General features: G+C 43.4%; 1 protein-coding gene across 4 annotated transcripts in view; it reads left to right on the plus strand.

Moving 5' to 3' along the window:
• Positions 1-24,765, plus strand: part of GINS3 (GINS complex subunit 3) — a 109,064-nt gene that overhangs the window by 25,942 nt on the left and 58,357 nt on the right. For 2 of the 4 annotated variants that reach the window (XM_063797207.1, XM_063797210.1), the window contains one exon: positions 9,108-9,194. The exons of the other annotated variants lie outside the window; for them this stretch is intronic. The gene's annotated coding sequence lies outside the window, so the exon portion shown is untranslated. The remainder of the gene's footprint in view (positions 1-9,107; positions 9,195-24,765) is intronic. 4 annotated transcript variants of the gene reach the window in all.

Consider the following 24,765-nt stretch of genomic DNA (forward strand, 5'->3'; position numbering starts at 1 on the left):
TCTGCAGCAATCCGAGGAGATGGTGGAGGCTCAAGCCGGGGGGTAAAAGTGGGTTTTAGTGAGAAGCGGTCAGATTCAAGATCTATTTTGAAAGTAAAACAGACAGGCCAGGAATCCAAAGCTGAACTTGGCCTGTTTTTTCACCACAGTACACCTCATGGAGAGAGGAAAAGCTAGTCCCACTTAAAAATGTCTGTGATGAAACCATTAAGATTATTAATTCTATGACATCTTGACTTTGGAGTACACAATTTTTTAATATTCTGTGTGATGAAATGGGAAGCCCTTCTGCAAACCAGAGGACAATATTACCTCCAGGCAGCATACTCTGTGCCTGAGCTGCCAGCCTCCCAGCCCCCTTGGTGATGGAACTTCATTTTTACTTAGCAGAATGACTGACAGACAAGCCATGGTTACTCAGACTTGGGTATTTGGTCGACATTTTCTTGAAAATAAAAGGAATGAGCCGTCACTTCAAGGAGAACAACTGAAATATTTGTGGGCAATGATAAAAGTTGAGCTTTCAAATGAAAATTAGCATTTGGGAAACTTGTATCCACCACTGTAAGGGTGGGCACTTTCCAATACTTTACATACTTTTCTGATGAGATTGGTGGTGACATTACCAAACATGAGTTTTAAATTTTGTATAACATTTGGAAAATCTGCATCACTCCACGAACTGATATTTCCCAAATGACCAAAACACAATGTGACAAAACCATGCATGAGTAAAGATCCGTCGAAAGAGCAAGTGCAGGCTGGGTACAGCGGCTCATGCCTGCAATCCCAGCACGTTGGGAGGCAGAGGCGGGTGGATAACCTGAGGTCAGGAGCCCGAGACTAACCTGGCCAGCATGCCGAAATCCCGTCTCTACTAAAAATACAAAAATTAGCCAGGCATGGTGGTGCAGGCCTGTAATTCCAGGTACACAGGAGGCTGAGGCAGGAGAGTAGCTTCAGCCTGGGAGGTAGAGGTTGCAGTGAGCCAAGATTGCACCACTGCACTCCAGCCTGGGCAACAAAGTGAGACTCCGTCTCAAAAGACAAAAAAAGAAAACAAAGCAAAATAATGGATTTTAATATAAGATAATATGAAAAAGTCATTGATGTGGCTTCAGAGTCCACATGCAGCTAACCTATAAGATAAAGCATCAATTGTCAAGTTTCAGTATGGTAGGGCAGGGCACGGTGGCTCACGCCTATAATCCCAGAACTTTGGGAGGCTGAGATGGGCAGATCACCTGAGGTCAGGAGTTCAAGACCAGCCTGGCCAACATGGTGAAACCCTGCCTCTGCTAAAAATACAAAAATTAGCTGGTCATGGTGGTGTGCATCTGTAATCCCAGCTACTCAGGAGGCTGAGGCAGGAGAATTGGTTGAACCCAGGAGACGGAGGTTGCGGTGAGCTGAGATTGCGCCACTGCACTCCAGCCTGGGAGACAGAGCAAGACTACATCTCAAAAAAAAAAAAAAAAAAAAAAAAGTTTGGGTATACTCAAGGCTATCTACAATGATCTAAAAAGGCCATTAAAATATCTGAACTTTTCCAACTACACCTATCTGTATGAGGCCAAACTTTCTTCATATATACATCAGCCTGATAGGGCTGCCCTAACAAAATACCACAGACCAGGTAGCTTAAAGAGCAGAAATTTATTTTCTCACAATTCTAGAGGGTGAAAGTCCAAGATCGGGGTATCCCAAGGGCTGGTTTCTCCTGAGACCTCCCTCGTTGGCTTCTGATGTCTGCACGCTTCTGGTGTCTCTATGTGGTCTTCACTCTATGCCAGGGTCCAAACATCCATCTCTGATAAGGACACCAGTCATAGTAGATTAGGGTCCATCCTAATATTTTCATTTTCAACTTAATTATACCTGTAAAGACCTAATGTCCAAATACAGTCACATTCTGAGGTAGTGGGGACATAATGCAGACTGTAACAATATACTTCAACTAAATAATAACATATTACAAGAGGTTAAATGTAGAGGCCGATATAAGAATTCAGTTGTCTTCTATTAAGCCAGATATTTAGAATATTGATAAAAATGTAAAGTAATGCTACACTTTGCCCAAAATTTATTTGCCCAAAATATATTTTGTGGAAAATATATTTTCCACAAAAAAAGTTGTGTTAATATGTAGTTGGTTTATTATTTTTAGAAGAATTAATAAATAATGGTTTTTAAACTTTCTCAGTTTATTTTTTCCTTGAGATAGAGTCTTGCACTGTAGCCCAGGCTGGAGTGCAGTGGCTCGCAGCAGCCTCCGCCTCCCAGGCTCAAGCGATCTTTTCACCTCAGCTTCCCAAGTAACTGGGGCTACAGCTCCACAACTCCACACCCAGCTATTTTTTTTTTTTTTTGTATATTTTGGAGAGATAGGGTCTCACTATGTTGCCCAGGCTAGCCTCAAACTCCAGTGATCTGTCTGGGATTACAAGTATGAGCCACTGTGCCCAGCCCTTTTTTTTTTTTTTTAAAGACACAGGGTCTCACTCTGTCCCCACCAAGCTACAGCACAGTGGTATAATCGTAGGTCATTGCAGCCTCCACCACTGGGCTCAAGCAATCCTCCTGCCTATGCCTCCTCCTCCCAATGAGTTGGGACTACAGTTGTGAGCCTCCATACCTGGCCTCAGTTTTAATTTCTAATAGGTATTTTTTTTTGGTAGATATAATCTGTATAAATAAAAGCTCTTTGGAGTTCTCAATAATTTGTATAGAGTAAAGGGGTCCTGAGACCAAGAAGAATCACTGGTTTACAGTGATGATAATTTGTGTTTAGATCTTTTATCCAAATATCCCACTAGGAGACTGACCTCAGGGCATTTGCACTTGCTCTTTTAATATCTTATTTGTCATGCCCTGTATTGCGATAAAGATGTATCTGAGGGGCCCTTATCCATCACCTTCCTTTCTTGACAGTAATTGTTGTTTTCTCAAAGACATACAGCTTCAACCCCTTTCATCTACTCTGAATACTGTCCTGAATCATCTCCTATACAGAAAATCTGGAGTGTCATTGTTCAGGTCTTAATTGAAATGTCACTTCCTGGGAGAGGCCGCCTAAAACCCATAACCCATGCCATAGATCAGAAATAAGTTCTTGGCCAGGCGCGGTGGCTCAAACCTATAATCTCAGCACCTTGGGAGGCTCAGATGGGCAGATCACCTGAGGTCAGGAATTCAAGACCAGCCTGGCCAACATGGTGAAACCCCATCTTTACTAAAAATACAAAAATTAACCAGGCGTGATGGCGGGTGCCTGTAATCCCAGCTACTTGGAAGGCTGAGGCAGGAGAATTGGTTGAACCTGGGAGGCAGAGGTTGCAGTGAGCCAAGATTGCGCCATTGTACTCCAGCCTGGGTGACAGAGCAAGACTCCATCTCAAATAAAAAGAAAGAAAGAAAGAAAGGAAGGAAGGAAGGAAGGAAGGGAGGGAGGGAGGGAGGGAAAGAAAGAAGAAAGAAAGAGAAAAGAAAGAAAGAGGTTCTTATGGCACCCTGTGTTCTTCCCTCATAGCACCTACCAGGGGGATTGTAGAGTTGCTTCTGAGAGTATTAGTTCAGCCTCCCCCATTTAAAGGAGATCTATAAAGCTAGTGTCCTTGTCTCTCTTGTTCATTGCAATGTCCTCAGTTTCTAGGACATTTGTTCAAGGAATGAATGAATGAAGACGTGCATTCAACTGCCTGTGGACTAGCAGAAACTACTGGTGGAGTCAGGGGCTCTGCAGCAGTGCACACAGGCATGCAGTGTGGGAGCGTGGCTGGTGCATTGCCTGACTTCTAAGAATGCTTAATGTTTCAAACCACAGCAAACTTCTTTATAGAACCTGTTTTCCAGAGCACGTATATAACAAGATAGTGCTGTGTTGAGGAAGAAATGGGGGGCACCTAGGATCACCAAAATCTTCACTCCACCCCCAACCTCCTACCCCCACTTTTTTGCCCCTGACAGATGAGCCCATTGGAAATAAGCCAGTAAGTCTTCCTGGGACCTCCTTCAGCTCCGTCTTCTCCAGGGAAAAAGCAGGATGCAAATACAGTTTTTGGCCTTGTGTGAATTTGGAAAATGTGCAATTTAGAGAGGCCCCATGTGCATTTCATGGCAGATCCAGAAAATAAGGTTTAATGATGAGAAAAGAAGGAAATGATTGTCAAAATATGACTTCATAAGGTACAGCCCCAGGGGGCCTACTTTGGTAGTAAAGATAATTAAGCTTAGATTTTTAAAGGTCAATTTTAACCAGCTCGTGAGGTAAATGGCAACAGTAACATCATCCTAGCCCTCCGTATCTATGGCAACTGAATTTCTCAGCTGTAATTAAACATAAAGCTACAACTACTGCATTGGTCCCAGCATCAGCTGCAAATAAATATACGAGAACAAAGTAGGCAAACTTGATGCGCCCTTTTGGAATATTCTGGCCATTTACTGGGAAAACAAGCAACAGAAGCTGCTGTTAAATCTGCTGCTAATGAGGCCAGGTTGCTGGCCCACCAACCTGCCTCTGGGACCTTGTGTAAGAGGAAGACTGATCACAAATCAATTGCTTGTCATTCATATATTGGTTGTAAGCTGGAGAGCAAAGGTAGCAAAAAAAGGTGATTATTTGGATATTTGAATTATCTTTTTAAAAGTATTTTTTTCTAATCTCAAAAATGATTAAAAATGACCAGGCACAGTGGCTCACACCTGTAATCCCAATACTTTGGGAGGCCAAGGCAGGCAGATCACTTGAGGTCAGGAATTTGAGACCAGCCTGGCCAACATGATGAAACCCCGTCTCTACTAAAAAATACAAAAATTAGCCAGAAGCAGTGGCATATGCCTGTAATCCCAGCTACTTGGGAGGCTGAGGCAGGAGAACCACTTGAACCCGGACACGGAGGTTGCAGTAAGCTGAGATCACACCACTGCACTCTGGCCTGGGTGACAGACTGAGACTCCATCTCAAAAAAAAAAAAAAATTTTTAAAAAGAAACCAACACATATTTATTGTAGAAAATTTCTAAAATTCAGACAAATGTCAAGAAGAAAAGAAAAAGTAACTGAAGTCCCAATTAGGTTATTTGTTTCCTGTCTTTTTTCTGTACGTGTATTTCAAACAACTAAGATTAAGCATATAGTTTTGCGTCCTGTGCTTTTTTCCCATTAATAGTACGTTATGATCTTTTTTTCCATATTATTGTTCTTCAGAAGTACAGCTTTTAACAATGGCAGAAAATTTTACCATATAAATCTCCTATAAGTTATCTTTGTACTTTATCTCTTTTACTCCGCATTGTGGGATTAGTCATTTTTACAGCCCGTCAGCATGCCCTACATAGGCAATCTAGCTCCCCAGTTTAGGAGGTAGAGTTCTTGGCATCTGTTGCACTGATCTCACTCCACTTTGGAGTCTCAGCTGAAGCCAAAACAAGAGTCCCATTTTAGCATCCTGTTCCATATGTAAAATTGGAGGGAATAACTAAGACAAATTAATAAAAATACAACAGTGGTGGTAGACTTTCACCCACTTGTTTCAGTCTTTGTTGGACTAAATAGAGAAAAGAAAGTAAGGATATCACAGAGGAGGAGAATATAATGACTAAATGTTCTGAACTGTATCCTTTGAAAAGAGTAGACTTCTTTTCAATTAAATGGAAAAAGGTATAATGATGTCCACTGATGAATGGGTAAACAAAATGTGGTATATACATACAATGGAGGCCAGAGTGATGGTTCACACCTGTAATCCCAGCACTTTGGGAGGCCGAGGCGGGTGGATCACCTGAGCCTGGGAGGCAGAGGTTGCAGTGTGCCGAGCAACCTGGGTGCACTCCAGCCTGGGTGACAGAGCAAGATCCTCTCTCTAAATAAATAAATAATACACACAATGGAATAGTATTCTGCCTTTAAAATAAAGAAATCCTGTTATGTGACAACATGGATGAACCTGGAGAACAGGATGCCAAGAGAAATAAGCGAATCACAGAAGGACAAATACATGATTCTACTTATATGGTGTCAAACTCATAGAAAGAAAGAATAAAATGGTGGTTGCCAGAGGCTGGAGGGAGGAGGGAATGGGGAGTTGCTAGTCAGTGGATATAAAATTTCAGTTATTCAAGAGGAAAAAGTTCTAGAGATCCTCTGTATAACAATGTAGCTATAAATAACAGTATTGTGTTGTACACTTTAAAATCTATTAAGAGGGTAGCTCTCATGTTAAGTGTTCTTGACACAATGAGATAAAATAAAAAGGAAAGCCCATTGTATATACGAAATTGGAAATTGTACAGTCATATTCCTGATCATAATGCAAGAACGCAGGAAATAAGTTAAAAGTAGAAGCATTGGATGTCTTTTGTAGTTGGCAACAAATAAAATAAAATAAAAAGTAGATGCAGAAAGACGTTTGAGAATGTCAAGCCTTTCTATGGAACTGCTCTAGAGCAAAAATACATTTATAAGATATTTGGGAAATAATGCTAATAAAAACACTCCATATAAAAACTCATGGATAACACTAGAGCTGTACTCAGAGGAAAATGCCTACTCTTAAAACACTCTGGAAGTAAGAAAAATAAAATACAGCAGTCAGTTAAGTCTGCCCAAGAAGTAGGGATGAGGAACTTTGTTTTCCCTTTGAGAGCTGCCTGAGGTGAGGTGCTCACTTTGTTAAACTCCCCAGAGTCAAACACTTTAGCAAAACAATAAATATCACAACTCAAAGGCTTATTTGGAGCTCAACAAGTTAGACATAAGGTGTTCTGTTGGTTTTGTTAAAAAGCAGATATACTGAGATATAATTCACATCCCACCATACAATTTACCCACTTAAGGTGCAAAAATGTTTTTTACCATATTCACAGGTTGGTGCATCCATCACTATAACCAGTTTTAGAACATTTTTGTTTTATTTTTATTTTTATTTTTTTGAGACGGAGTTTCACTCTTGTTGCCCGGGCTGGAGTGCAGTGGCACGATCTCAGCTCACCACAACCTCTGCCTCCCGGGTTCAAGTGATTCTCCTGCCTCAGCCTCCCGAGTAGCTGGGATTACAGGCATGCGCCACCACGCCTGGCTAATTTTGTATTTTTGATAGAGACGGGGTTTCTCGATGTTGGTCAGGCTGGTCTCAAACTCCCGACCTGAGGTGATCCGCCCATCTCAGCTTCCCGAAGTGCTGGGATTACAGGCGTGAGCCACCATGCCTGGCCAGAACATTTTTATTACCACTGAAAAAACTCCATCCCTTGGCCAGGTGGTGGCACACGCCTTTAATCCCAGCACTTTGGGAGGCTGAAGTGGGAGGATCACCTGAGGTAAGGAGTTTGAGACCAGCCTGGTCAATATGATGAAATCCCATCTCTACTAAAAAATACAAAAATTAGCTGGACATGCTGATGCACGCCTGTAGTCCCGGCTACTTGGGAGGCTGAGGTGGGAGGATCGCTTGAGCCCAGGAGGTGGAGGTTGCAGTCAGCCAAGATGGCACCACTGCACTCTAGCCTGGGCGACAGCAAGAGACTCTGTCTCAAAAAAAAAAAAAAAAAAAAAAGAAAGAAAGGAAAAAAAAGAAAAAGAAAAGAAAAGAAAAAATCCCATCCTCATTAACAGCCATTCCCCATTTCTCCCCATCCCCACTCCGCCGGCAACCACTAATCTGCTTTCTGCATCTGTGGATTTGCCTATTCTGGAAATTTTATATAAATGGAATCCTGTGGAGAGAGAGAATGGAGAATGACTGCTTAATGGGGTACAGAAATGATGAAAAAGTTCTGGAGCTAGATAGTGGGGATGGTTGCAAAACATTGAGAATGTATTTAACATGCCTAAGTCGTACACTTTAAAATGGTTAACCAGTCTGGGCAACATGGTGAAACCCTGTCTCTACAAAAAATACAAATAAATAAATAAATAATAGCCAGGCATGGTGGTCCCAGCTACTTGGGAGGCTGAGGTGAGAGGATTGCTTGAGTCCAGGAGGTTGAAGCTGCAGTGAGCTGAGACTGCTCTACTGCACTCCAGCCTGGGTAATAGAATGAGACTTTGTCTCAAAAAAAAATTAATTAAAAAATCTATAATACAGTGGTTGATTTTATGTTATGGTCGATTTTATGTAATGTGTTTTTTACCATAATAATTTTTAAAATCCAGACTAAGGAAGGCTAGTATTTGTGAAGTCATTAGACAGAACCATATCTAATTTAAGAATTAGTCATGAATATTGAAGTGGATTACTTTTTGTCACACTGTACTAAGAGAAACAACAAACATTGCCAACAAAATATCACCCACAACAACAAATATTTAAGCTTATTTAACCAAAACATGGAGGTTAGGCATTTTGTTTCTTCAAAAGCAAGGTATAATAATTTTAACAAATCAAACATATGGAGCTAAAAAAGATGTTTTAGCTAGAAATATAAAATTTTAATAGATTGTTACCTAAGTGACTATGTAAAGCTTGGAATGTCACATTATGATGCTGGCTTCACCTTGCTCTGTTTATTTACAGACTAGGAAAGAGAGAAAGATAAGCCTCCAGGTTTATCAAGCTCCTAAAAATTTCTCACTTTGGCAGCCTTAAACTATTGTGCAAGAGCAAGTGGGGTCAGGCTGTGTGACTCATGCCTATAATCCCAACAAGCTACCAGCTTTCTGGTCCCAAATATAATAAGACTCAAAGAAATGGCATCAAATTCTAGAGCAAAATCAAGCATCTACCATGGTTGTGCTGAATATCCTTCTGTTTCCACATAAGGGAACATTAGAGTCATGGCTTGCGACTTTAAAAATAAAAGTAACCAGGCGTAGTGGCACACACCTGTAGTCCCAGCTACTCTGGAGGCTGAGGTGGGAAGATTGCTTGAGCCCAGGAGATCAAGGCTGCAGTGAACATGATTGTGCCACTGCGCTCTAACCTGAGTGACAGAGCAAGACCCAGTCTCTGTTTTTTAAAAAACCATTTAAGAAAACTGCAACCAAGCATTAATGCAGTGGTTTGTGAACTTGGAGGCACATTAGAATCATCTAAGGGCTTTTAGAATCTTCCATGTCCTGGTCACACCCAAGACCAATTTTTTAAAAAAAATTTTATTTTATTTTAGGTTCCGGGATACATGTGCAGAACATGCAGGTTTGTTACATAGGTAAACATGTGCCATGGTGGTTTGCTGTACCTATCAACCCATTATGTAAGTATTAAGCCCAGCATGCATTAGCTATTAGTGCTGACGCTTTCCCTCCCCTGCCTCATCGACCGGCCCCAGTGTGTGTTGTTCCCCTCCCTGTGTCCATGTATTCTCATTGTTCATCTCCCACTTATGAGTGAGAATATAGAGGTGTTTGGTTTTCTGTTCCTGTGTTAGTTTGCTGAGGATGATGGCTTCCAGCTTTATCTATGTCACTGCAAAGAACATGATCTCATTGCTTTTTATGGCTACATAGTATTCCATGCTGTATATGTACCACATTTTCTTTATCCAGTCTATCATTGATGGGCATTTGGGTTGGTTCCAAGTCTTTGCTATTGTGAATAGGGCTGCAATAAACATACATGTGCATGTATCTTTATAATATAATGATTTATATTCCTTTGGGTATATACCCAAATATATACCCCGTAATGGGATTGCTGGGTCAAATATTTCTGGTTCTAGATCCTTGAGGAATTGCCACACTGCCATCCACAGTTGTTGAATTAATTTACATTCCCACCAACAGGGTAAAAGCGTTCCTATTTCTCTGCAGTTTCGCCAGCATCTGTTGTTTCTTGACTTTTTAATAATTGCCATTCTGACTACACCAGACCAATTGACTCAGACATTGAGTGTGAGACCCAGGCATCAGTATGGCTTTAAAGCCCCCCAGGTGAGTCAAATGTGCAGAGGCTGGCTGTCATGGCAAGAGATGCTTGACAATTAAGAAATTGGGAACACCTGGCCGGAGGCGGTGGCTCATGCCTGTAATCCCAGCACTTTGGGAGGCCGAGGCAGGCAGATCACCTGAGGTCGGGAGTTCAAGGCCAGCCTGACCAACATGGAGAAACCCTATCTCTACTAAAAATACAAAATTAGCCAGGCGTCATGGCACATGCCTGTAATCCCAGCTACTCGGGAAGCAGAGGCAGGAGAATCGCTTGAACCTGGGAGGTGGAGGTTGTGGTGAGCTGAGATCATGCCATTGCACTCCAGCCTGGGCAACAAGAGTGAAACTCTGTTTCAAAAAAAAAAAAGAAAGAAAAGAAATTGGGAACACCTTCTATCTGCCAGCGGTAAATCTACTCAATTTTGCAGAAATAAACATGTAAGAGAAATCAAAGTCCTGCTCCCAAAAGAACGTTTCAGAAGTTGTTTTGAAAGCTCTGGGCAAGCTACATGGATGAAAGAAATGCTACAAGGGACTTGTGAACCTCGCTTCCATTCAATCACTCATTCATTCATTCATTTATTCATTCATCGATTCACTCGCAAAGTCATTTATCACTGTTATTTATTCCTTCACTCAGTCAGTCATTCACGCAACATTTCTTAGGCTCCCCTCTGTGCCAAGTCCTGGAGAAACTGAAATAGAAGGAAGGATGGTGCCCCCGCTAAGAAAGCTTGTGATCTGGGATGAGGGTGAGGGGTAACAGATGGTGGCAATTGAGTTCAGGGTGCTCAAGAAGAAGCCTGTCCTGGGTGTGATGAAGTGTGGGGGGAAGGGGTGTGTCACCCCGCTGAGTGGTGAGGCGGTGGAGGAGGGGGCTTCCTTGAAAACAACTTTCTAGGGAGAGGACACCTGAATAAGACCTGAGAAAGGAGCAGGTGTGAGCCCATCTGCAACAAATCCCCTGTGAGTGTGGCTCTCAGCCTGGCTGCCCCTGGGAGATTCCTTCCTGTCTGGCTCCACCCCGAGAGACTCAGGTTTCACGGGGCTACAGTGGGGCTCGGGCATTCGCATGCTTTTAAAATATCATGATTTTTTTAAATTGAAGTGAAATTCACATAGCATAAAATTTTTAAATTGAAGTGAAATTCACAAAGCATAAAATTCACCATTTTAAAGTGAACAATGCAGTGGCATTCAGCACATTCACACAACCACCTCCTCTACTTGGTTTCAAAACATTTTTATCACCCCCAAAATAAGACCCTGTGTACCCATTAAACAACAACTGCCCATTCCACCTTCCCCCAATCCCTGGTGACCACAAATCTGCTTTCTCTCGTTATGGATTGATTTATTTTATTTATTTATTTATTTATTTATTTATTTATTTATTTATTTATTTTTGAGACAGAGTCTCACTGTCTCCCAAGCTGGAGTGCAGTGGCACGATCTCGGCTCACTGCAGGCTCCGCCTCCTGGGTTCATGCCATTCTCCTGCCTCAGCCTCCCGAGTAGCTGGGATTACAGGCATCCAACACCACGCCCGGCTAATTTTTTGTATTTTTAGTAGAGATGGGGTTTCACCGTGTTAGCCAGGATGGTCTTGATCTCCTGACCTCGTGATCCACCCGCCTTGGCCTCCCAAAGTACTAGGATTACGGGCGTGAGCCACCGCGCCTGGTCCTCTCTTTACGGATTTAACTACTCTGGATATTTCATAGAAAAGGAATCATCCAAAATGTGACCTTTTCCATTGCTTCTTTCACTTGGCTTAATGCTCCACGGTTCCACCGTGTTGCAGCATGAGTCAGCCTTCGTTCCTTTTTACAGCTGAATAGTATTGGGTGCACCACAATTTTTTATTCATTCATCTGTTGATGGACATTGGGGTTATTTCCGCCTTTTGTGGCTATTGTGAGTAGTGCTACTATGAACGTGAGTGTACACATGTTTGTTTGGTATCTGTTTTCCATTATCACTTGAGGTATATACTGGGCATCTATAGTTTTCTTGGTTTTGTTTGTTTGTTTGTTTGTTTGTTTTTTGAGACAGAGTCTCGCTCTGTTGCCCAGGCTGGAGTGCAGTGGTGCGATCTCCACTCATTGCAACCTCCACCTCTCCGGTGCCAGTGATTTTCCTGCCTTAGCCTCCTGAGCAGCTGAGGCTGCAGGCACACACCACCATGCCCGGCTAATTTTTGTAGTTTTAGTAGAGACAGGTATCTCGCCATGTTGTGCAGACTGGTCTCGAACTCCTGACCTCAAGTGATCCGCCCGACTCGGCCTCCCAGAGTGCTGGGATTACAGGTGTGAACCACAGCACCCGGCTGCATCTGTGTTTTTTAAAGCTCCCCTAATGATTCTAAAATGCAGCCAAGGCTGTGAAGCACTCAGTCCAAGCAATGTCCCTACCCTGTGGCTCTGGTTTGAGAAATTAGGTTCCCGGGTCATGGCTCTGGAGAGTCTGATTTAGTGAACTCAGGGGTCTGTCTCTCCTGGAATCGCTCTCTTCCCTGATTGACAGGTCAGCCTACCTATCAGCCCACAGGAGAGCCTTGGTCAATGTCCCTTTGTAAAGGCCAAGAATAGCCCCTTTCCCTCCAGAGAGAGGTCCCTCCCTCCCAGCTCAGGGCCCCTGGCGCCCCTGCCTGGTTCCACTCCCCCATTCTTCCTACTTGGGTCAGCCTCTGCTCCTGATCCGTGGGCCAGACTTGGGCACCCAAATCCCCCAAGAACAAATGACCCTGTTTAGAGACAGGGCAGCCTGAATGGATCTTTAAGGCCTAGTGCCCTCTAACCCTGTAAGGACACAGTCTGGCTAAAGATGCCTCCACCATTCTTGTGGCTCGACAGGTCTTTAGATCTTGGTCTAAAGCATTGGTATTCCGGTTATGAGCCACGACACAGTTGTCACCAAGAACCTTTTATATTTGTGTGACTAACGGGCCTATCCTGTAGATTTTCCCCCAAGCAAAGGAAGCTGCTTCAAAAGTGATCCCTTGGGCGGGCATGGTGGCTCAGGCCTGTAACCCCAACACTTTGGGAGGCCGAGGTGGGCAGATCACTGAGGTCAGGAGTTTGAGACCAGCCTGGCCAACATGACAAAACCCCGTCTCTACTAAAAATACAAAAATTAGCCAGGCGTTATGGCACATGCTACTCAGGAGGCTGAGGAAGGAGAATCGCTTGAACCTGGGAGGCGGAGGTTGCAGTGAGCAGAGATCATGCCGCTGCACTCCAGCCTGGGTGACAGAGCAAGACTCCGTCTCAAAAAAAAAAAAAAAAAAGGAAAAAAAAAAGAGAAACGATCCCTTAACCTCCAGAAACAGAGCTATGCCAACAATTTTCAAATAGCCCTTCTCAGCCTCAGAAAAATTAGAGCCCACAGAGCACTGGTTATTTAGATAAACCAAAATGGTATAGACTCTGGCACCAGTGTCAAATTCAAGGACATCGAGGGGCCTCTATGAGTGTACAAACTTACCTGGTGTGACCTCTCCAGGAGTGAGGTAGCCACTTCCCTCACTTAAGAACTAGAAAACCGGGACGAAGCAGACTTGTTTGCCTGAGTAGGAAAGGTCAAAGTGGCTATAAAAAACTTGCACAATAAAAGGCAAAACTTCTGGAAATACTCTTGTGACAACCAAGTCCCATTCTACAAGTCAGGGAACAAAGCCAGTTTAATATATTTAATCCGGGCAGGCATGGTGGCTCATGTCTGTAGTCCCAGCACTTTGGGAGGCCAAGGCAGAAGGATCGCATGAGCTCAGGAGTTCAAGACCAGCCTGGGAAAAACAGTGAGAACCCCATCTCTACAAAAGGAATTTTTAAAATAGCCAGGCGTAGGCCAGGCATGGTGGCTCACACCTGTAATCCCAGCACTTTGGAGGCTGAGGCAGACAGATCACTTGAGGCCAGGAGTTCAAGACCAGCCTGGCCAACACAGTGAAACCCCATTTCCACTAAAATTACAAAAAATTAGCCAGGTGCGGTGGTGCATGCCTGTAGTCCTAGCTACTCGGGAGGTCGAGGCAGGAGAATCACTTGAACCTGGGAGGCAGAGGTTGCAGTGAGCCAAAGGTTGTGGTGCACTAAGACCGTGCCACTGCACTCCAGCCTGGGTGACAGAGACTCCGTCTTAAAAAAAAAAAAAGCCAGGCATGATGGTATGTGCCTGTGGTCCCAGTTACTCAGGAGACTGAGGTGGGAGGATCACTTGAGGCCAGGAGGTCGAGGCTGCAGTGAGCTGAGATTGCACCACTGCACTCCAGCCTGGACCACAGAGCAAGACCCTGTCTCAAAAAAAAATACACTTAATCTAAATATTGAAATACTTATACCAATATTTATTTCTCCTATGGGCCAAACTCTGAACTTAATGTGTTAACACATATTCACCCATTTAATTCTCACAACAACCATGTGGGTAGAATGTTAAAGATGAGGCAGCTGAGGCCTAGAGAGGTTAAATGACGTGCCCAAGGCCACACAGCTGGTAAGCAGGGGAGCTGGGATGCAAATCCAGATACGTCTGACTTCAAAGTGTGTGCGTTCTCAATTACAAATATCTTGAAAAAACATCTGTTGGTCTTTGGGAGGCTGAGGCGGGCAGATCACTTGAGGTTAGGTGTTTGAGACCAGCCTGGCCAACATGGCAAGACCCCATCTCTACTAAAAATACAAAAATTAGCCCGGCATGGTGGTGCACACCTGAAGTCCCAGCCACTTGGGACGCTAAGTCAGAGAATCGCTTGAACCTGGGAGGCGGCGGTTGCAGTGAGGTGAGATAGCGCCACTGCACTCCAGCTTGGGCAACAGAACGAGACCCTGTCTCAAAAAAAAAAAAAAAAAAGAAAGAAAGAAAGAAAGAAAAGAAAAAGAAAAAACATCTGTTGGAAAATAATGACCTACCGATCTGCATAAATGCTGCAATCGCTCAGAGTGGTAAGGATGTAAGAGATAGTCACTGGGCATGTTTTAAAAATGGAAAGAACATGCTGTAAGCTAACTACTAGGTTGGCAGTCTCCGAGGTGAGGGACGTGGTGAACATCCTTGTGTTCACAACACCGAGTCTGGCCCTGGGTAGAAGCAGTGCTGGGTAGAAACTGGCCACTATCGACATCTTATTCCCATATGAGGGGGCTAGTTACTCCAGTGGCCCTCAAAGCAACATGTTTTGTAAAAGAAGTTATGTGTTGGATTGCTCTTTAAAATTGAATAAACCATAGACCGGGTGCATTGGCTCATGCCTGTAATCCCAGCACTCTAGGAGGCCGAGGCGGGCAGATCACTTGAGGTCAGGAGTTGGAGACCGGCCTTGCCAACATGGCGAAACTCCATCTCTACTAAAAATACGAAAATTAGCCGGGCGTGGTGGCTCGCGCCTGTAGTCCCAGCTACTCAGGAAGCTAAGTCAGCGAATCGCTTGAATCCGGGAGGGGAGGTTGCAGTGAGCCGACCTCGCACTACTGCACTCCAGCCTGGGTGACAGAGTGACACTCCATCTAGAAAAAAAAGAATTTAATAAACCATAAATCAATAAAATGTCTTTTTTTTTTTTTTGAGACGGAGTCTTACTCTGTTGCCCAGGCTGGAGTGCAGTGGCGCGATCTCGGCTCACTGCAAGCTCCTCCTCCCAGGTTCACGCCATTCTCCTACTTCAGCCTCCCGAGTAGCTGGGACTACAGGCGCCCGCCACCATGCCCGGCTAATGTTTTTGTATTTTTAGTAGAGACAGGGTTTCACCGCGTTAGCCAGGATGGTCTCGATCTCCAATAAAATGTCTTTTTAGAGCTTCTATTTCACAAGACGATGAGCTTAAAAATATGTTATTTAAAACGTTGTTTTATATATTATTTAAAATATTATTTATAATAATATGATAGAATATTTATTTTATTAAACATTAATATTTAATTTAATATTTTAATTTTTATTATAAGAAAAATATTATTATTTAAAGTATCATTCACTGAACAACACACCTCACTCCAGAGGTACAGAGAATTCCAGGACAGTTGCAGTAGACGTGGGAACATTTTTTTTCTCAACTGGGTGAATGTGAAGCTCTCATTCGTTTCCTGTGGTGACCACATAAACGTTGTCACCTATGCATCGCCCAAGAAAGTTAAATATTTCCGTCCTCCCCCAAGCAGCCCAGTCAACCAAATGCCACACTGGTGCTTCCGTGCGATGATCATTTCTGCCGGCAGGGGACAATCTTGCTCGCCGCATTCTATATTGACGCTTCCTCCAGCTGTCTGAACGTGGCACTCAACAAAATTAAGGTAAAAGGTTTCTATGCTGACGATTCCTTGGCGGAGAAACTATTTGCAAACAGCAAGAGAAACGTGCTCAAAAGCCAAAGCGCTTTCCCTGGTTTCTGATCGCTGTTTATAGGAGTAACTGCTGTAGAAAAGAAAGAAAGAAAAAACTGCCTGTTTTTGTCAACTTGTTGCAAATGTTAAAACTTTAATTAACATGTCAGCTGTTTTGTTTCGGTGCCTTTTCTTCATTGATGTCAGGTGGCTTTTTCATCGGCCGCATTTCCAATGAGGCAAAGTGGCAAACTCATCCTTTCTGTGAAATGAACTGTCACAGCCGATGGGCCGTGCAGGAGGTGCCACCCTTGCTGGGTGACCGTGTTTGGAGCGTTATTTCCTCATCTCTGAAACTTGGGCTTCTAGCCATTCTCTGGCTTCCCTTGCAGCCTCTTACAGACCTGAGTGAACCCAGGAGACTAAACAAGGCCCTTTTCAGCCTTAGCACCGGTTTTGTCTTGGAGCTCAAAGGTAAGATTTCATGCAATGGAAAGTCTCTGTTGCTTTAAAAGCAAACCAACCAGGCCGGGCGCAGTGGCTCACACCTGTAATCCCAGCACTTTGGGAGGCCAAGGCGGGCGGATCACTTGAGGCAAGGAATTCTAGACCAGCCTGGCCAACATGGTACCCTGTCTCTACTAAAAAAAAAAAAAAAAAAAAAAAAAAAAAAAAAAAAAAAAAAAAATTAGCCAGGTGTGGTGGTGCACACCTGTAGTCCTGTAGTCCTAGTTCCTTGGGAGGCTGAGGCAGGAGAATTACTTGAACCTGGGAGGCGGAGGTTGCAGTGAGCCAAGATTATGCTATTGCACTCCAGCCTGGGAGACAGAGTGAGACCAGGTCTCAAAAAAAAAAAAAAAAAGTAAACCAACCAATCCTCTAAAACTGCTATGTTACAGAGGCCCAGAGGTGTCAGGTGGCACGAGAGGCAGCTGGAATTTAAGCTCCAAGTCTCTTGACTCGAAAAATAAATCAAGTTGACAAAGATAAAGCTCTTGATATAGATGGCATTTAAGCCTTGTTAATCCATTTGAAGATGTTCTCAAAAATTTGTGTTGGTAAGCTTGAATTCTAAATGGAAGTCCAAGAAATCCAAGCTTCAGAGTGGAAAACTGTAATCATAATTATTTACTAATTTTTAAAGAGACAGTGTCTTGCTTTGTTGCCTAGGCTGGAGTGCAGCGGTGCAATCTTGGCTCACTGCAGCCTTGAACTCCTACCTCAAGCAGTCCTCCCACCTCAGCCTCCCAAGGAGTGAGGACTACAGGTGTGTGCCACCACACCCGGCTACTTTTATTTTTATTTTTTGTAGAGATGGGGTCTCAAACTCCTGGGCTCAAGCAATCCTCCCACCTCGTCCTCCCAAAGTGCTGGGATTATAGGCATGAGCCACAGTGCCCAGCCCACAACTATTTTTGAAAGATGACCGACACATGACCCTAAACTCTTTTGTTTGGGAAGATGAAAACAGGCCTCACTACTTATAGCACAGATGAGGTTTCAGGAGCACACCTGGCAATGTAATTGCACAACGTCCACGAAGTTACAGAACAGTTTTGAGCCAGAGGAAATGCCTGGATGGAGGATTTCCATGTGAACAGACAATGGACATCTGCTTGTCTCATACAGACTTTTCTCCTGGGGGAGAATTCTGTCCTTCCCTAATGGGCAGGGTGGGGCCACTCCCCACAGTGGAAAGAAAAAAATTATTTTCATATGTTTTTGGGGAACAGGTGGTATTTGGTTACATGAGTAAGTTCTTTAGTAGTGATTTGTGAGATTTTGGCACACCCATCACCCCAGCAGTATACACTGAACCCAGTTTGTAGTCTTTTATCCCTCACCTCCTTCCCACCCTTCCCCAACTACCCAGAGTACCTAAAGTCCATTGTATCATTCTTATGCCTTTGCATCCTCACAGCTTAGCTCCCAGTTTTGAATGAGAACATACAATGTTTAGTTTTCCATTTCTGAGTTACTTCATTTAGAATATTACTCTGTGGGCCGGCACGGTGGCTCATACCTGTAATCCCAGCACTTTCGGAGGCCGAGGTGGGCATATCACCTGAGATCAGGAGTTTGAGACCAGCCTGGCCAACATGATGAAATCCTGTCTCTACTAAAAATAAAAAAATAAAAAATTAAAAAATTAAAAAACTTAGCCAGATGTGGTGGCAGGTACCTGTAATCCCAGCTACTTGGGAGGCTGAGGCAGGAGAATCGCTTGAACCCGGGAGGCAGCGGAGGTTGCAGTGAGCCAAGATCGTGCAATTGCACTCCAGCCAGGGCCACAAGAGTGAAACTCCATCTCAAGAAAAAGAAAAAGAAAAAAAGAAAGAAGAATAGTCTGTGGGCTGGGCATGGTGTCTCATGCCTGTAATCCTAGCACTTTGGGAGGCCGAAGTGGGAGGATCACTTGAGGTCAACAGTTCAAGACCAGCCTGGCCAACATGGCGAAACCCCCTCTCCACTAAAAATACAAAAATTAGCTAGGCCTGGTGGCATACACCTGTAATCCCAGCTACTTGGGAGGCTGAGGCACAAGAATAGCTTGAACCTGGGAGGCGGAGGTTGCAGTGAGCAGAGATTGCATCACTGCACTCCAGCCTGGAGACTGTCTCAAAAAATAAAAAAGAATAATAGCCTGCAGAGGGCTCCTTCTCTCCTTTCCTTCCCTTTCCTCAAATCGGGATTGCACTCCACATTGTTGCCACCGGGAAAACCACAGTCACTGTTTCTGCTCTAGCCCTGACAACAGGTGGTCAAGGCCACAATGGATAATTTTGGTATTGGAAAGAACAGAGCTCGGATGGTCCAGTTCCCTCAGTTTGCAGAAGCGGGGGTTGGTGAGTTGCCTGCACCACCTTTGGTAGCACAGCTGTGGCTAGAGGCAGCTGATCTGGTATTTAGTTAGGAGTTTTTCCCATTGCATCCCAAGGGATCAAGACTGGAGGGACCATGCACATCGGAAATTGCCTTGGAACTTCTTATGACCAAGTCCCCAGAGAGTTCTTTTTTTGGCTGCTCACAGAACTTCCTGTGATCTGAAAGCCAAAAGAATGTTGAGATTTTAGAATATTCTGTTGTTTTCATGGCCCTACTCTGTTTAATAAAAGAGCTTTCCAACCTCCCAGCTTGATTCAGTTTTTGAAAATGTAGAATTTAGGCCAGGCGCAGTGGCTCACGCCTGTAATCCCAGCACTTTAGGAGGCCGAGGCAGGCGGATCACCTGCGGTCAGGAGTTCAAGACTGGCCTGGCCAACATGGTGAAACCTTGTCTCTACTAAAAATACAAAAATTAGCTGAGTGTGGTGGCATGTGCCTGTAATCTCAGCTACTCAAGAGGTTGAGGCAGGAGAATCGCTTGAACCTAGGGGACAGAGGTTGCAGTAAGCCAAGATCGTACTGCTGCACTCCAGCCTGGGTGACAGAGCAAGACTCTGTCTCAGAAAAAAAAAAAAAAAAGAATGAAAAGAAAAAGAAAATGTAGAATTTAAGTTAGACATTGTTTCAAACTCAGAAGGCTCTTCCTCTCTTCTTCTCAAAACCTCCCCATTTTTCCAGGCCCAGTTAAATGTTTCCCCCACAACATCCCTACAAGATCTCCCTCAATTAACCCAAGTAAGGTGACTGTCTTCCTTCCACACAGCGCTGGAACTTCTCTCATTCAAAATCTTTCTTCCTCTTTCTCATATTAAAAATCGTATTAAAGACTGGGCACGGTGGCTCACGCCTGTAATCCCAGCACTTTGGGAGGCCGAGGCAGGTGGATCACGAGGTCAGGAGATCAAGACCATCCTGGCTAACACGGTGAAACCCCATCTCTACTAAAAATGCAAAAAATTAGCCGGGCGTGGTGGTGGGCGCCTGTAGTCCCAGCTACTCAGGAGGCTGAGGCAGGAGAATGGTGTGAACCCGGGAGGCGGAGCTTGCAGTGAGCCGAGATCGCGCCACTGCATTCCAGCCTGGGCGACAGAGAGAGACTCCATCTCAAAAAAAAAAAAAAAAAAATTGTATTAAAACTACCTTTCCCAGCCCACAGCCCAAATCCACTCGTTTCTTCAGTCGATATACGAGTGTCTTTCCCCCTCATGCATGTATCATTGACGTCTCTATCTTTGCCGTTCTGATACGTAAAAAAATTAATGCTATGTTTTTCTTTCAGTAAGAGTTTATCAGCCTTTTTTTTTTCAGTCAGGCATCATAAGCCATTTTTGCTTCTTTTTCTGGGGCTGCTTATTCTTGCACTTTGTCCATTTTTCTGTTGATTAGTTGACCTTATTAATTAACAGGAACCGGTTATGTATTAAATAAATTATTTAAAATAGATCATGCCATTAAAAAAAATTTATTTATTTATTTAATTTTTGAGACAGGGTCTCACCCTGTCACCCAGGCTGGGGTGCAGTGGTGCAATCACGGCTCACTGCAACCTCCACCTCCTGGACTCAAGCGATCCTCCCACCTCAGCCTCCTGAATAGCTGGGGCTACAGGCTTGCACCACCATACCCAGCTAACTTTTCTTATTTTTCATAGAGATGGGGTTTTGCCATGTTGCCCAGGCTATTCTGAAACTTCTGGACTCAGGCGATCTGCCTACCCTGGCCCCCGAAAGTGCTGGGATTACAGGCGTGAGACACTGTGCCCAGCCTAAAAAAAATGTTTAATTAACGCCAAGTAAAGGGGCTCATCCCTATAATCTCAGGAGTTTGAGACCCTGTCTCTAAAATAAAAATGAAAAAATTTTAAAAATTAGCCGAGTGCATTAGCATGCACCTGTAGTCAAAGATACTCGAGAGGCTGGGGTGGGAGGATTGCCTGAGCCCAGGGGTTTGAGGCTGCAATGAGCTCAAACTCACTGCAGTGAGTATGGCTACCAGCCTGGGTGACAGAGTGAGACCCTGTCTCTGAATATATATAAATACATAGTTTATACCATAAATCTGTGATATAAGTTTTTCCCGTGCATATGTTTTAACCTTTCTATAGTAAAATTTATCAGTCTTTTTCTTTAAGGCTCCTCGATTTTCAATCTAGCTTGGAAAAATATTCCTGACTTCAAGATTTTAAAAACACTCTTTGTTTCTAACATTTTTTCAAGTACTTTTAATGGTTTTACGGTATTGAAATTTTTGCTCCGTTTGGAACATATTTGGATGTGAAGAGTACACTGGAATTCAACATAAAAATTTCCCAACCCACTTATTAAATAATCTACCTTTTCCCTACTGATTTGAAATGCCATGTTATCAAAAAACAAATCATCTTTTGGGTTTTTGTGAGCCCTCTAGTCTGTCCCATTGATTTTCGTGGCCACTCAGGTTGCCAGTGTTTAGCTCTCTTTATTACTTCTTGGCTTTCTTATGGTATTTGTTACTTTCTGCACTACATGATATAAATTCATAGCAATGTCAAAATTTGTCATAATTCTCAATTTTAGGTCCTTTTCACCCCTAGACAGCACCCCCCCTTCATTCCCCCTGCCCTGTCCCCATGGAACTTTTTTTCTTTTTCTTTCTTTTCTTTCTTTTTTTTTTTTTTTTTTTTTTTTTTTTTTTGAGACAGTCTCACTCTGATGCCCAGACTGGAGTGCAGTGTTGTGATCTTGGCTCACTGCAACCTCCACCTCCCGGGTTCAAGCGATTCTCATGCCTCAGCCTCTAGAGTAGATGGGATTACAGGCACCCGCCCTCACACCTGGCTAATTTTTGTGTTTTTGGTAGAGACAGGGTTTCCCCATGATGGCCAGGCTGGTCTCGAACTCCTGGCCTCAAGTGATCCACCTGCTTCGGCCTCCCAAAGTGCTGGGATTATAGGCATAAGCCATCGGCCCCAGCCTTCTCTTCTCTCTTAAACTTATTCTCTCTAACACTCATATGAAGCCTAGTGTCATGCAGTCTTTTCTGGTTACTCACTTTTTTATATACATATCTTATTTTCCCACCAAGATTGTCTCTCCCAGAAGGCTAAGCTAATCTTTCATGTACCTACACCATCCACAGCAGTATCTGGTACACTGCTAGGCAAATAGAGAAATTCTGAGGATGCTGTTAAAAAGCATTGTCTCAAAATTGATAAGAATTAACACGATAAGTATTAACTTCTAAAATAAATTAAGTAACATTTATTTTAGAAGCTGTCTCTCTCAAAAATCAGTCCTTTTTCAACAACCAGACAATTTTTTTTATTTGCAAATTTTGTTCAAGGTTATTTTACATTTTTAAATTTATTTTATTTTTAGTTGTAAAATTTACATGACATGAAATTTACCATTTTAACCCTCTTAAGTGTATAGTTCAGTAGCATTAAGCACATTCACAGAATTGGGCAGTCATCACCACCATCCATCTCCAGAACTTTTTAATCTTGCAAAACTGAAATTCTGCATTTATTAAACACTAACTCCTCATTCCCACTCTCCCCAGCCCTCCTGGCAGCCACCATCCTACTTTTTGTCTCTGTGAATTTGACTACTCTAGGTACCTTATATTAGTGGAATCATACACTATTTGCCTTTTTGTGATTGGCTTATTTCACTTACCATAACATCCTGAAGGTTTATCCACGTTGTAGTATGTGTCAGAATTTCCTTCTATTTTAAGGCTGAATAATGTTCCATTGTGCTTATAAACCACATTCGGTTTATCCATTCATTCAACTAGGGTCGCGTCTACCTTTCGGCTATTTGTGATTACTACAGCTATGAACATTGGTTTACAAATGTCTGTTCCAGTCCCAATCTGTTTCAGCGATTTTGGGTATATACCCGGAAGTGGAATTGCTGGGTCATATGGTAAATCTGTGTTTAATTTTTTGAGGAACTGCCATCTTGTTTTCCACAGCAGCTGCATCATTTCACACTCCCACCAGCAGCCCACAAGGCTTCCAATTTCTCCACATCCTCATCAACACTTATATTCTGTGTTGGGTTTTTGCTTGTTTGTCTGTTTACTTTTCTTTCTATAATAGACCTCCTAATGGGTATGAGGTGGTATCTCATTGTGGTTTTGATTTGCATTCCCCTAATGGTTAATGACACCAAGGATCTTTTCATGTGCTAAACGGGTATGTGTCTATGTCTTCTTTAGAGAAATATTGATTCAAGTCCTTTGTCCATTTTTAAATCTGGTTACTTGGTTTTTTTGTTGTTGAGTTATAGTGGTTTTTAAAAAATGTTCTGGATATTAGCATCTTTTAAGATATATGATTTGCAGACATTTTCTCCCATTTCATTAGTTTCCTTTTCACTCTGTTGATAGCATCCTTTGATGCACAAAAGTTTTAAATTTTTATTTTAGCCCAATTTACCTGTTTCTTCTTTGTTGCCTGTGCTGTTGGTATCACACCCAAGAAGACCCTGACAGTCTGACAGTGTGATGCGGTCCCTTAAAATGAGCTGTCACCCTAAAATATTAGAAATTCTAATAAGAGAGCCTGGGCCAGCCAGTTATATAGGTTTTTCCAGAAAGTACAAGTTGTTCCAGAAAATGTGAAAGTGTGTGTCCCAACTCTCCTGGTCAATAGATTTGGCTTACGGGATCCGTGTAACATGTTTTTGTTACTGAGTGCAACTCTGTCCTTCTCAGAATACCTTGTCAGAGCAGAAGGGGGCAGGTGAGGTCCTACAGACACAATTAATAACACAAAAATGTTGGGCAAGGTCATCTTGGAAAAGGTTGTTACTCTTGGAATTTAATTTTTTTTTTTTTTTTTTTTTTTTTTTTTTTTTTTTTTTTTTTTTGAGACGGAGTCTCGCTCTGTCGCCCAGGCTGGAGTGCAGTGGCGCGATCTCAGCTCACTGCAGGCTCCGCCCCCCGGGTTTCACGCCATTCTCCTGCCTCAGCCTCCCGAGTAGCTGGGACTACAGGCGCCCGCTACCACGCCCGGCTAATTTTTTGTATTTTTAGTAGAGACGGGGTTTCACCGTGTTAGCCAGGATGGTCTCGATCTCCTGACCTCGTGATCCGCCCGCCTCGGCCTCCCAAAGTGCTGGGATTACAGGCGTGAGCCACCGCGCCCGGCCTACTCTTGGAATTTTAATAGGCCCAACTGTATTATAAATTGTATCTGAAAGGACAACAGCTATGTAGAGTACAATTTATTCTTCAAAATACAATGGAGGATTGAGTGAACATGCAACTGTAACCACAGGACAGGAAGGGAGGCCTGAAATATGCTCTGATGGCGACTCTGTGCTTATCTTGGTATCAGAATGATCACATGCTTTAGGCCGGGCAGGCGCGGTGGCTCACGCCTGTAATCCCAGCACTTTGGGAAGCCGAGGTGGGCTGATCACTTGAGGTCAGGATTTCAATACCAGCCTGGCCAACGTGGTGAAACCCCATCTCTACTCAAAATACAAAAGTTAGCCAGGTGTGGTGGCGTGCACCTGTAGTCCCAGCTACTTAGGAGACTGAGGCACGAGAATCGCTTGAACCCGGGCACGAGAATCCCTTGAACCGGGAGGTGGAGGTTGCAGTGAGCCGGGATCACGCCACTGCACTCCAGCCTGGGTGACAGAGTGAGACTCCATCTAAAAAAAAAACCAAAAAACAAACAAACAAACAAAGAATGCTC

This window comes from Pan troglodytes, chromosome 18 (assembly GCF_028858775.2).
Source record: "Pan troglodytes isolate AG18354 chromosome 18, NHGRI_mPanTro3-v2.0_pri, whole genome shotgun sequence".
Taxonomy (NCBI): domain Eukaryota; kingdom Metazoa; phylum Chordata; class Mammalia; order Primates; family Hominidae; genus Pan; species Pan troglodytes.